The 12,857-nt window shown below is 44.7% G+C and overlaps 1 protein-coding gene across 1 annotated transcript in view; it reads left to right on the forward strand.

The window, feature by feature from the left end:
* Positions 1 to 6,570, forward strand: part of PDPR (pyruvate dehydrogenase phosphatase regulatory subunit) — a 113,195-nt gene extending 106,625 nt beyond the window's left edge. Inside the window, exon 19 of the transcript XR_004002757.1 lies at positions 6,443 to 6,570. The gene's annotated coding sequence lies outside the window, so the exon portion shown is untranslated. The remainder of the gene's footprint in view (positions 1 to 6,442) is intronic.
* Positions 6,571 to 12,857: the final 6,287 nt, after the last annotated feature.

Consider the following 12,857-nt stretch of genomic DNA (forward strand, 5'->3'; position numbering starts at 1 on the left):
AGAAAGAGAACAGTATCAATGTCAGCACTCCCCTTATTATGTGCTTCCCTCTGCTATGCCAAGGCTGGTGCGGGGTATCTAGACCATTCATTTCATTCCTCTTTTCTCTGCTTGTTCTTCCTTGTGTGAACTTCTTATAAACATACAGCTAAGGGTAGCGTAATCCCTCCTTACCCGGTAAATGGTTAATCCCTCCTTTCCCTGTAAGGGGTTAAGAAGCTCAGATAACCTGGTGGGCACCTGACCAAAAGGACCGATAAGGGGAGAAGATACTTTCAAATTTGTGGGGGAAGGTTTTTTCTTTCTGTGTTTCTTTGTTTTTTCCAGGTTAGCGAGGAGCCAGGGCAGGGAAAATACATCTCCCTAAGCCATATCCCAACTAAGCATTTAATATTACAGAAATAGTGAGTAATAGCAAGAAAATACGTAAGATTATCTTTTGTTTTAGCTTGTGAACTTACCTGCGCTAAGAGGGAGGTTTATCCCTGTTTTTGTAACTTTAAAGTTTTGCCTAGAGCGCAAATCCTCTGTGTTTGGAATTGTTTTGTTACCCCGTAAAGTTATTTTCCATTCTGATTTTACAGAGGTGATTTTTTTTTACATTTTTTAAAATAAACTTCTTTTAAGACCCTGATTGTTTTTCAGTGTCCTAAAGACCCAGGAGGGTTGATCTGTGCTCACTTTGTAACCAGTTGACTACAGTATTATTCTTAAGCCTCCCCAGGAAAGGGAATGTAGGGACTTGGGGAGATATTTTGGGGGAGGTAGGGCTCCAAGTGGCTCTCCCTAAATGTTTGTTTAAATCACTTGGTGGTGGCAGCGATACCAAGGGTAAGGAAGGAATTTGTGCCTTGGGAAAATTTTAACTTAAGCTGGTAAAAATAAGCTTAGGGGGTCGTTCACGTGGGTCCCCACATCTGTACCCTAGAGTTTAGAGTGGGGAGGCAACCCTGACAGGGTGTTAGCAGTGGGATCATTTTGAACCAGAAGCACAAACCTCAGGGTATTAAAAGAACTCTTTTTTTTCTCTTTTGGCTGCTTGGAAAGTAGAGAAGGGTTTTATGTTTGTTTGTTTGTTTTTATTCTTTTCTAAAGGACACTTTTTTTTTTAGCTGAGAGCAGCTGGACTTTTTTTTCCCCTCTGCCTCAGGGCAGAGGAGTTAAGTTACAGCAATGGAGTTTTTTGGGTTTTTTTTGTTTTTTCTTTCTAGCTCGCGGGTTGGGCTAGGTTAAGTGCTGAAAGGCTAGGATAACAGAAAGTGACATCCAGAAAAAACTGAAATTAGCCAGATCTGAAGCTAAGGAAAGAAAAAAGAAACATGAAAGACAGCTGGAACTCAGACAGATGGAGAATGATGCATAAGCGGCCAGAGAGGAAGCTGCCCACGAGAGCTATGGAGGCCCAGAAGCATAAACTTGCTGTTATGAAGTTGAAAAGACAGAACCCTTCAGCAGCTGGCTCTACTTCCCCAAAAATCCACAAATGGGAGAGATTATGTTTGCAGTGTGATGAATCCAGTGATATTGCTGAATATTTCATCACCTTTGAAAGACTGTGCACCCTCCATGCAATTCCTGACAATCACAAGATGACCACATTGGTAGAAAAATTAACTGGAAAAGCTCTGGACATATTCAATAAGATGCCTGTTGATGATGCTTCTGACTATGGTGAATTTAAGGATTTCAAATTACCCCTGAAATTTACAAAGTAAAATTTAAATGTGGCTTATGTCAATCAGATGAAGGATCTGTTAGATACATGGGTCAAAGGAAGGGATGTAATTAGATTTGAAGGAATGTGTGATTTAGTTGTACAGGAGCAGTTCCTGACTATGACCAATGATGATGTAAAACAGTGGCTATGGGATAAGAAAATGGACTCAGCAGAAAGTCTTGCTTCTTATGCTGATCAATATGAGGAGTCCCAGACCGCCAAAGAGACAGGGAAACTTGGAACAAATGGGTGGAGGTAGCAGAGAGGAACAACCCTGGTTGCAGTTTTGGTGGATACCAGAAGGAACACCCCGAGGCCACACCACACCACTGGGGCCAGCCCAAGACCCCAACTACACCCCAAGGAAAACCCCAGACACCTTATCATCCCACCACACCATTCTCCAGCAACCCTCCTCGCCCCAGGGACATAAAAACATAAGAACAGCCGTACCGGGTCAGACCAAAGGTCCATCTAGCACAGTATCTGTCTACCGACAGTGGCCAATGCCAGGTGCCCCAGAGGGCGTGAACCTAACAGGTGGTGATCAAGTGATCTCTCTCCTGCCATCCATCTCCATCCTCTGACAAACAGAGGCTAGGGACACCATTCCTTACCCATCCTGGCTAATAGCCGTTAATGGACTTAACCACCATGAATTTATCCAGTTCTTTTTTAAACATTGATATAGTCCCAGCCTTCACAACCTCCTCAGGTAAGGAGTTCCACAAGTTGAATGTGCGCTGTGTGAAGAAGAACTTATTTTTATTTGTTTTAAACCTGCTACCTATTAATTTCATTTGGTGACCCCTAGTTCTTGTATTATGGGAATAAGTAAATAACTTTTCCTTATCCACTTTCTCCACATCACTCATGATTTTATAGACCTCTATCATATCCCCCCTTAGTCTCCTCTTTTCCAAGCTGAAGAGGCCTAGCCTCTTTAATCTTTCCTCATATGGGACCCTCTCCAAACCCCTAATCATTTGAGTTGCCCTTTTCTGAAAATTTTCTAGTGCTAGAATATCTTTTTTGAGGTGAGGAGACCGCATCTGTACACAGTATTCGAGATGTGGGCGTACCATGGATTTATATAAGGGCAATAATATATTCTCAGTCTTATTCTCTATCCCCTTTTTAATGATTCCTAACATCTTGTTTGCTTTTTTGACCGCCTCTGCACATTGCGTGGACATCTTCAGAGAACTATCCACTATGACACCAAGATCTTTTCCCTGACTCGTTGTAGCTAAATTAGCCCCCATCATATTGTATGTATAGTTGGGGTTATTTTTTCCAATGTGTATCACTTTACATTTACCAACATTAAATTTCATTTGCCATTTTGTTGCCCAATCACTTAGTTTTGTGAGATCTTTTTGAAGTTCTTCACAATCTGCACTGGTCTTAACTATCTTGAGTAGTTTAGTATCATCTGCATACTTTGCCACCTCACTGTTTACCCCTTTCTCCAGATCATTTATGAATAAATTGAATAGGATTGGTCCTAGGACTGACCCTTGGGGAACACCACTAGTTACCCCTCTCCATTCTGATAATTTACCATTCATTCCTACCCTTTGTTCCCTGTCTTTTAGCCAGTTCTCAATCCATGAAAGGACCTTCCCTTTTATCCCATGACAGTTTAATTTACGTAAGAGCCTTTGATGAGGGACCATGTCAAAGGCTTTCTGGAAATCTAAGTACACTATGTCCATTGGATCCCCCTTGTCCACATGTTTGTTGACCCCTTCAAAGAACTCTAATAGATTAGTAAGACACAATTTCTCTTTACAGAAACCATGTTAACTATTGCTCAACAGTTTGTTTTTCTATGTGTCTGACAATTTTATTCTTAACTATTGTTTCGACTAATTTGCCCGGTACCGATGTTAGACTTACCGGTCTGTAATTGCTGGGATCACCTCTAGAGCCCTTTTTAAATATTGGCATTACATTAGCTAACTTCCAGTCATTGGGTACCGAAGCCAATTTAAAGGACAGGTTACAAACGTTAGTTAATAGTTCCGCAACTTCACATTTGAGTTCTTTCAGAACTCTTGGGTGAATGCCATCTGGTCCCGGTGACTTGTTAATGTTCAGTTTATCAATTAATTCCAGAACCTCCTGTCATAAACAGATAGTTAAGGGTTAATAGAACAGGAGTACTTTCATGTCTCTTTTGCATGTAAAGAGTTAACAAGTTCAATGAGCCTGGCTGTCACCTGATCAGAAGACCAATCAGGGGACAGGATACTTTCAAACCTTGAGGGAGGGGAGTTTCGTGTGTTCTGTAGTTTTTGGTTGTTGTTCACTCTGGGGGCTTAGAGGGACCAGATGTGCAACCAGGTTTCTCTCCAATCTCCCTGATACAGGTTCTTATAGATTCAAAATAGTAAATACTAGGTGATAAGGCGAGTTTAGGCTTATGTTTGTTTTCTTTGTTTGCAAATGTGTATTTGGCTGGGAGGAGTTCAAATGTGTATTTGGCTGGAAGGAGTTCAAATGTGTATTTTGCTGAAAGGATTTTAATTTGTACTTGTATACTTAGGCTGGGAGGGTATTCGCAGTGTCTATAGCTGAAAGACCCTGTACCTATTCCATTTTAAATTTACAAAGATAATTTTTACTGTTTTTCTCTCTTTAATTAAAAGCTTTTCTTGTTTAGGAACCTGATTGTTTTTTTATTCTGGTGAGACCCCAGGGGACTGGGTCTGGATCCACCAGGGAATTGGTGGAGAGAAAAGAGGGAAGGGGGAGAGAGAGGTTATTTTCTCTCTGTGTTAGGATTACTTTCTCTCTCAGGGAGAGTCTGAGAGGGGGAGAGAGAAGGAGGGGGGAAGGTGAATTTTCCTCTCTGTTTTAAGATTCAAGGAGTTTGAATCACAGTGATCTTCCAGGGTAACCCAGGGAGGGGAAGCCTGGGAGAGGCAACGGTGAGGGAAAGGGTTTACTTTCCTTGTGTTAAGATCCAGAGGCACTGGGTCTTGGGGGTCCCCGGCAAGGTTTTGGAGGGACCAGAGTGTATCAGGCACTGGAATTCCTGGTTGGTGGCAGCGCTACAAGTACTAAGCTGGTAATTGAGCTTAGAGGAATTCATGCTGGTACCCCATCTTTTGGACGCTAAGGTTCAGAGTGGGGAATTATACCATGACACCTCCTCTAGTGACACTTCAATCTGTGACAGTTCCTCAGACTTGTCACCTACAAAAGCCAGTTCAGGTTTGGGAATCTCCCTAACATCCTCAGCCGTGAAGACGGAAGCAAAGAATCCATTTATTTACTCTGCAATGACTTTATCATCTTTAAGCACTCCTTTTGCATTTCAATCATCAAGGGGCCCCACTGGTTGTTTAGCAGGCTTCCTGCTTCTGATGTACTTAAAAAACATTTAGTTATTACCTTTGGAGTTTTTGACTAGCCGTTCTTCAAACTCCTCTTTGGCTTTTCTTATTACACTTTGCACTTAAGCTGGCAATGTTTGTGCTCCTTTCTATTTGCCTCACTATGATCTGACTTCAACTTTTTAAAGGAAGTCTTTTTATCTCTCACTGCTTCTTTTACATGGTTGTTAAGCCACGGTGGCTCTTTTTTAGTTCTTTTACCGTGTTTCTTAATTTGGAGTATACATTGAAGTTGGGCCTCTATTATGCTATCTTTAAAAAGCGCCCATGCAACTTGCAGGGATTTCACTTTAGTCACTGTACCTTTTAACTTTTGTTTAACTAACCCCCTCATTTTTGTATAGTTCCTCCTTTTGAAATTAAATGCCACAGTGTTGGGCTGTTGAGATGTTCTTCCCACCACAGGGATGTTGAATGCTATTGTATTATGGTCACTATTTCCAAGCGGTCCTGTTATAGTTACCACTTGGACCAGCTCCTGCGCTCCACTCAGGATTAAATCTAGAGTTGCCTCTCCCCTTGTGGGTTCCCGTACCAGCTGCTCCATGAAGCAGTCATTTAAAGTATCGAGAAATTTCATTTCTGCATTTTGTCCTAAGTGAAATGTTCCCAATCAATATGGGGATAATTGAAATCCCTCACTATTATTGGGTTCTTAATTTTGATAGCCTCTCTAATTTCCCTTAGCATTTCATCATCTCTATTACTGGCCTGGTCAGGTGGTTGATAATAGATCCCTAATGTTATATTTTTATTAGAGCATGAAATTTCTATCCATAGCGATTCTGTGGAACATGTGGATTCACTTAAGATTTTTACTTCATTTGAATCTACATTTTCCTTCACCTATAATGCCACTCCCCCCCAGCACGACCTGTTCTGTCCTTCCAGTCAGCTGGTCATGTTTTCAATGTAACGAGCTGGGGCATGTAAAGGCCAACTGTCCCAAGAACCCCAACAGATTACAGGTCATTGCACTGGGGTCACATCAAAGGTCCTCAGTTCCAGATGCCTCTCAGAAACCCTCAGAGTGAAGGGAAACTGTAAGTGTGGGTGGGAAGAAGGTTACAGATTGGAGGGATACTGGAGCACAGGTGTCAGCTATCCACCAATCCTTAGTGGACCCCAAATTCATCAACCCAAAGAGCCAAGTAATGATTCAACCTTTCAAGTCTACCTTTTTTGACTTGCTGTGACAAAGTGGGGGGTTTCTTGAGGTTTTCTGTGTTTTCCCATGGTTTGCATGCACAAGGGTGGGACTCAATGTCCATGGGTGTTACTGGTTTAACGAGGTGATGGGAGAAGGAGTTTGTTGTTACAGAGGACCGGAGAGGGACTTGGGACCCCAGCCAATGGCCTGGAGGACAGAGACCCCGGTGACTCGTGACCTGGTGACCCGGAGACCCAGCTCAGGAGACACAGCCGGTTCTGGCCAGTGGGAGAACAATGGGCTGCAGAGAGAGGACCCCGGTGACCTGACCAGCTGGTTCCAGCCAGGGGAGAGCTGAGAGGAGAGAAGACCCAGGCCTTCCTGTTCACCACCTTGTTTACCTGGAGAGAAGACAATGGACAGAGGCGGGGTTTGGGGTTGGGGATATCAGAGGCCTAGCTGTGAAGCAGGGGGGCACAGGACTGGCGAGGGGAAGCAGGCAGAGCCCACCTGGCTGCAGGGGAGACTGGAATGTGCTGTGATTGAGAGAGACCAGGTCTGAGGCCCCGAAAGTTTCCTGTGCTGTGTTCAACTCTCAATAAACCCTCCTGTTTTATGCTGGCTGAGAGTCACTCCGGTCTAGAGAATAGGGTTGCATCAACCCCTTCGGGGGTGAGGAGGCCCAGGGGGTCCAGATCGTGTGGACTCCCTGAGAGAGCCCATGGTGAGAAACAGGTGCGTTAAGGCTCAGAGAGGTGCGGCTCTAGTAGGTGGAAGGGCCTGACCCTGAGAGAGAGTGGACCCCTGAGAAGGGCTGTCGCACTGAAAAGGGCACCCCCCACGGACCGCACAGGGCCACAAGCGGGCACGGTCTGTGAGTCCATGACACTTGCCTACAGCCAAGTTCCCTGACCAGTACAAGGGCTGTTCAAGAATGTGGACTTTTGCAGTCTATAATGATTATCCCATTCCTGTGCTGCTGGGGGAAGACTTGGCCAGCTTTGTGAAGCTAGCCAAGAGGTCACCCTCAGCCAGGCTAAGCAAGCCTTCACACCTATCGCTGTCCCTGAGCCTTTTACAAGGGCCCAGTCTGTGTTACCAGAGCCCCAAACTGAGCTAATAGAGCCCTAACAGCACTCATCCCAATAGTGGGGGAAGGAAGGGATTTTTGCTGGGGTGTTCTTATACTGTGTGGAGGCTGAAGCAGAGCTGATGCTTGCCATTTGTCCTGAAAGTGCTCTGAATTGCAGCCATCCTTAGATTCTGTGGCAGGGAGTTCTCTAGTCACTGGATGGCTGCTGGAAAGGCTCCATGTCCCACTCACACTAGTTTCATCTTGCCCACTGGGAGTTTCACCATCCCTCAGGAAGTTGTGACTGTGGTGAGATGAGCAGTTTCTGAGATGGTGGTCCCTGCCCAGGGAGAGCTTTGAAGCTGAAGACCTGGATGTGGTAATCATCTGCCATTTGACAGGCAGCCAGTGCTGCTGTTGCAGCTCTGATGCAATGTGATCCTATCATCTTGTGTAATCCTCAGGAGAATTGCTGAATTTGCACCAGCTCGTGAGACAATGGATTGCTATGACTAAGTTGGTATGTGCAAGGATGCAATGTAGTCTGCTCAGCCAGAATAGAATGCTGCTCCTTTGAGTAGTAGCCCTATGGATTCTCCACTTCAGGCGCACATGCACCTCTCAAGCCCTTGATTGGAGATTTTTAGCTAGCAGTATCTGGTCAGCCCATGTGTATGTCCTACGCTTCCTCGTGGCAGACACTGAGCCTATTCCGGGGTATGCAGTTGAACTAAACTAACTGCCTGACTAACCTAATTGCCTTCTATGATGAGATAACTGGCTCTGTGGATGAGAGGAAAGCAGTGGATGTGTTATTCTTTGACTTTAGCAAAGCTTTTCATACGGTCTCGCACAGTATTCTTGCCAGCAAGTTAAAGAAGTATGGGCTGGACGAATGGACTATAAGGTGGATAGAAAGCTGGCTAGATCATCAGGCTCAGTGGGTAGTGATCAATGGCTCGATGTCTAGTTGGCAGCCAGTTTCAAGCGCAGTGCCCCAAGGGTTGGTCCTGGGGCCAGTTTTGTTCAATATCTTCATTAATGATCTGGAGGATGGCATAGGTTGCACCGTCAGCAAGTTTGCTGATGACACTAAACTGGGAGGAGTGGTAGATATTGTGGAGGGTAGAGATAGGATACAGAGTGAGCTAGACATATTAGAGGATTGGGCCAAAAGAAATCTGATGAGGTTCAACAAAGACAAGTGCAGAGTCCTGCACTTAGGAAGGAAGAATCCCATGCACTGCTACACAGTAGGGACCAAGTGGCTAGGCAGCAGTTCTGCAGAAAAGGACCCCTAGGGGTTACAGTGGACGAGAAGGTGGATATGAGTCAACAATGTGCCCTTGTTGCCAAGAAGTCTAATGACATAAATTGGAGCATTGCCAGTAGGTCGAGGGACGTGATCATTCCCCTCTTTTTGACATTGGTGAGGCCTCATCTGGAATATTGTGTCCAGTTTTGAGCCCCACACTACAAGAAAGATGTGGAAAAATTGGGAAAAGTCTGGCGGAGGGCAACAAAAATGATTAGGGGGCTGGAGCCCATGACTTATGAGAAGAGGCTGAGGGAACTGGGATTGTTTAGTCTGCAGAAGAGAAGAGTGAGGGGGGATTTGATAGCTGCTTTCAACTACCTGAAAGGAGGTTCCAAAGAGGATGGATCTAGACAGTTCTCAGTGGTAGCAGGTGACAGAACAAGGAGTAATGGTCTCAAGTTGCAGTGGGGGAGGTTTAGGTTGGATATTAGGAAAAACTTTTGCACTAGGAGGGTGGTGAAGCACTGGAATGAGTTACTTAGGGAGGTGGTAGAATCTCTTTCCTTAGAGGTTTTTAAGGTCAGGCTTGACAAAGCCCTGGCTGGGATGATTTAGTTGGGGATCGGTCCTGCTTTGAGCAGGAGCTTGGACTAGATGACCTCCTGAGGTCCCTTCCAACCCTGATATTCTATGATTCTATGATTGTTTCCTCAGTTCCTTCTCTAGTGCCTTGTCCAGAGATGGAACAAGAATACGTCCAACTAGAGTAATGGTTCTCAAAGTGGTTCCTTATTGACTGCGCAGGGGGTTCACAAAATATGAAAAAAATAAAAAAGTTCACTGCACATCTGTATTGGCTAATGATTAAAACTGACAAATTTAGTGTTTCTGTTTATATTCCATGGTGCATGAACGATGCAGCAATACTCACACTGGATAAGCATCAATGGAAAAAATCTCAGTGCTTTGCAACAGAAAATCAGAAGGGATGTCTGTCAGATGTCTTTGATGGGTGGTGTCAGACGCCACCGGTGTGGTGCTCTGCTCTGTTCAATGTTGATAACAGTTGGCTGCGTGCGTGTGTTCCCTCTGTGTGCTGCCCTGGCTCTGCACAGATAGCTGACACAGAAGATCCCGAGAGAACCCCCAATGACCACAGACTCCGATAAGGTACGAAAGCACCTGGCCAGGTTTATTGTCAAACAACACACAGTAATAGTTTCCAGCAGACACTACAAGACATACTACGAATATGTGCCCCCTGACAATGGACACAGCTCAGTCAGTGGTGGGGCTTTCCACTGCCCTCTAGGCTTGACAAAGACACCGCCTCAGGGATGTATTCTTATACACAGTTACAAACAAGTTATACATCCGTCCTGACTCATAGACTCATAGGTCAGAAGGGACCAATATGATCATCTAGTCTGACCTCCTGCACAAGGCAGGCCACAGAACCCTACCCATCCACTTTTATAACAACCCCTAACCCAGGACTGAGTTATTGAAATCCTCAAAATTGGTTTGAAGACCTCAAGCTGCAGAGAATCCACCAGCAAGCGACCCATGCCCCATGCTGCAGGGGAAGGCGAAAAACCTCCAGGGCCCCTGCCAATCCACCCTGGAGGAAAATTCCTTCCCGACCCCAAATATGGCGATCAGCTAAACCCTGAGCATGTGGGCAAGGCTCACCAGCCAGCACCCAAGAAGGAATTCTCTGCAGTAACTCAGTTCCCATCCCATCCAACATCTCCCCGCAGACCACCGAGCAGACCCATCTGGTGATAATTCAAGATCAGTTGTCCAAATTAAACTATCCTATCATAACATCCCCTCCATATATTTATCAAGCTTAGTCTTAAAGCCAGAAAAGTCTTTTGCCCCCACTACTTCCCTCGGAAGGCTGTTCCGGAACTTCACTCCCCTAATGGTTAGAAACCTTCGTCTAATTTCAAGTCTGAACTTCCTTATATCCAGTTTGTACCCATTCGTCCTCGTGCCTACATTAGTACTAAACTTAAATAATTCCTCTCCCTCCCGAACGTTGACCCCCCTGATATATTTATATAGAGCAAGCATATCCCCCCGCAGCCTTCTTTTGGCCAGGCTAAATAAGCCAAGCTCTTTGAGTCTCCTTTCATAAGGCAGGTTTTCCATTCCTCGGATCATCCTAGTAGCCCCTCTCTGGACCTGTTCCAGTTTGAATTCATCCTTCTTGAACATGGGACACCAGAACTGCACACAATATTCCAGATGGGGTCTCACCAGCGCCTTATATAACGGTACTAACACGTCCTTATCCTTGCTGGAAATACCTCGCCTGATGCATCCTAAAATCGCATTTGCTTTTTTAACAGCCGTATCACATTGGCGGCTCATAGTCATCCTGTTATCAACCAATACCCCAAGGTCCTTCTCCTCCTCTGTCGCTTCCATCTGATGCGCCCCCAACGTATATCTAAAATTCTTATTATTAATCCCTAAGTGCATGACCTTGCACTTCTCACTATTGTATTTCATCCTATTACTATTACTCCAGTTTACAAGGTGGTCCAGATCTTCCTGAATAGTATCCCTGTCCTTCTCCGTGTTAGCAATACCCCCCAGCTTTGTGTCATCCGCAAGCTTTATTAGCACATTTCTGCTCTTTGTGCCAAGGTCAGTAATGAAAAGGTTAAATAAGATCGGTCCCAAAACCGATCCTTGAGGAACTCCACTAGTGACCTCCTTCCAGCCTGACAGTTCACCCTTCAATACGACCCTCTGGAGTCTCCCCTTTAACCAGTTCCTTATCCACCTTACAACTTTCATATTCATCCCCATCTTTTCCAATTTAACTAACAGTTCCCCATGTGGAACCGTGTCAAACGTCTTACTAAAATCTAGGTAAATTATATCTATTGCATTTCCTTTATCTAAGTAATCCGTCACCTTCTCAAAGAAGGAGATCAGATTGGTTTGGCACGATCTACCTTTAGTAAATCCATGTTGCAATTCGTCCCAATTACCATTGACCTCTATGTCCTTAACTACTTTCTCCCTTAAAATTTTTTCCAAGACCTTACATACTACAGACGTCAAGCTAACAGGCCTATAATTACCCGGATCACTTTTATTCCCTTTCTTAAAAATAGAAACTACGTTAGCAATCCTCCAGTCGGACGGCACAACCCCCGAGTTTATCGATTGCTTGAAAATTCTCGCTAACGGGCTCGCAATTTCACGCGCCAGTTCCTTTAATATCCTCGGATGGAGATTGTCCGGGCCCTCCGAGTTTGTCCCATTAACCTGTTCAAGTTTGGCCTCTACCTCAGTTGCGGTAATATCCACTTCCATATCCACATTCCCACTTATCATCCCTCCATCATCACTAAACTCCTCACTAGTCTTATTAAAAACTGAGGCACAGTACTTATTTAGATATTGGGCCATGCCTAGGTTATCCTTAACCTCCATTCCATCCTCAGTGTATAGCGGCCCCACTTCTTCTTTCTTTGTTTTCTTCTTATTTATGTGGCTGTAGAACCTTTTACTATTGGTTTTGATTCCCTTTGCAAGGTCCAGTTCAATGCGGCTTTTAGCCTTCCTCACTTTATCCCTACATGTTCTGACCTCACCAAGGTAGCTTCCCTTGCTAATCCTGCCTTTCTTCCACTCCCTGTAAGCTTTCTGCCTTTTTCTATTCCCCTCTCTGAGTTGCTTGCTCATCCAGCTTGGCCTACAACTCCTGCCCATGTTTTTTTTTGCCCTTTCTTGGGATGCAGGCTTCCGACAATTTCCGCAGCTGCAACTTAAAGTAATTCCAGGCCTCCTCCGCATTTAAACCTTCTAGTTCCTCCGTCCAATCCACTTCTCTAACTAATTTCCTTAAGTCTTTAAAATTAGCCCTCGAGAAGTCGAAAATCCTAATCCCAGATCTACATTTGTTTATCCTTCCATCTAGTTTGAACTGAATCAGCTCATGATCACTCGAACCAAGGTTATCCCCTACCACCATTTCTTCTACAAGGTCCTCACTGCTCACCAAAACCAAATCTAAAATGGCATCCCCTCTCGTAGGTACTTCAACTACTTGATGAAGAAATCCATCCGCTATCACATCCAGAAAAATCTGACCCCTATTATTCTTGCAAGCACTCGTCCTCCAGTCTATATCCGGGAAGTTGAAGTCTCCCATAATCACACATTTCCCCTTCGTGTTTACTTCATTAAAGAGGTCTCTATCCATATCCCAATCAGATCCCGGCGGTCTATAG

Source organism: Gopherus evgoodei, chromosome 12 (assembly GCF_007399415.2).
Source record: "Gopherus evgoodei ecotype Sinaloan lineage chromosome 12, rGopEvg1_v1.p, whole genome shotgun sequence".
NCBI lineage: Eukaryota > Metazoa > Chordata > Testudines > Testudinidae > Gopherus > Gopherus evgoodei.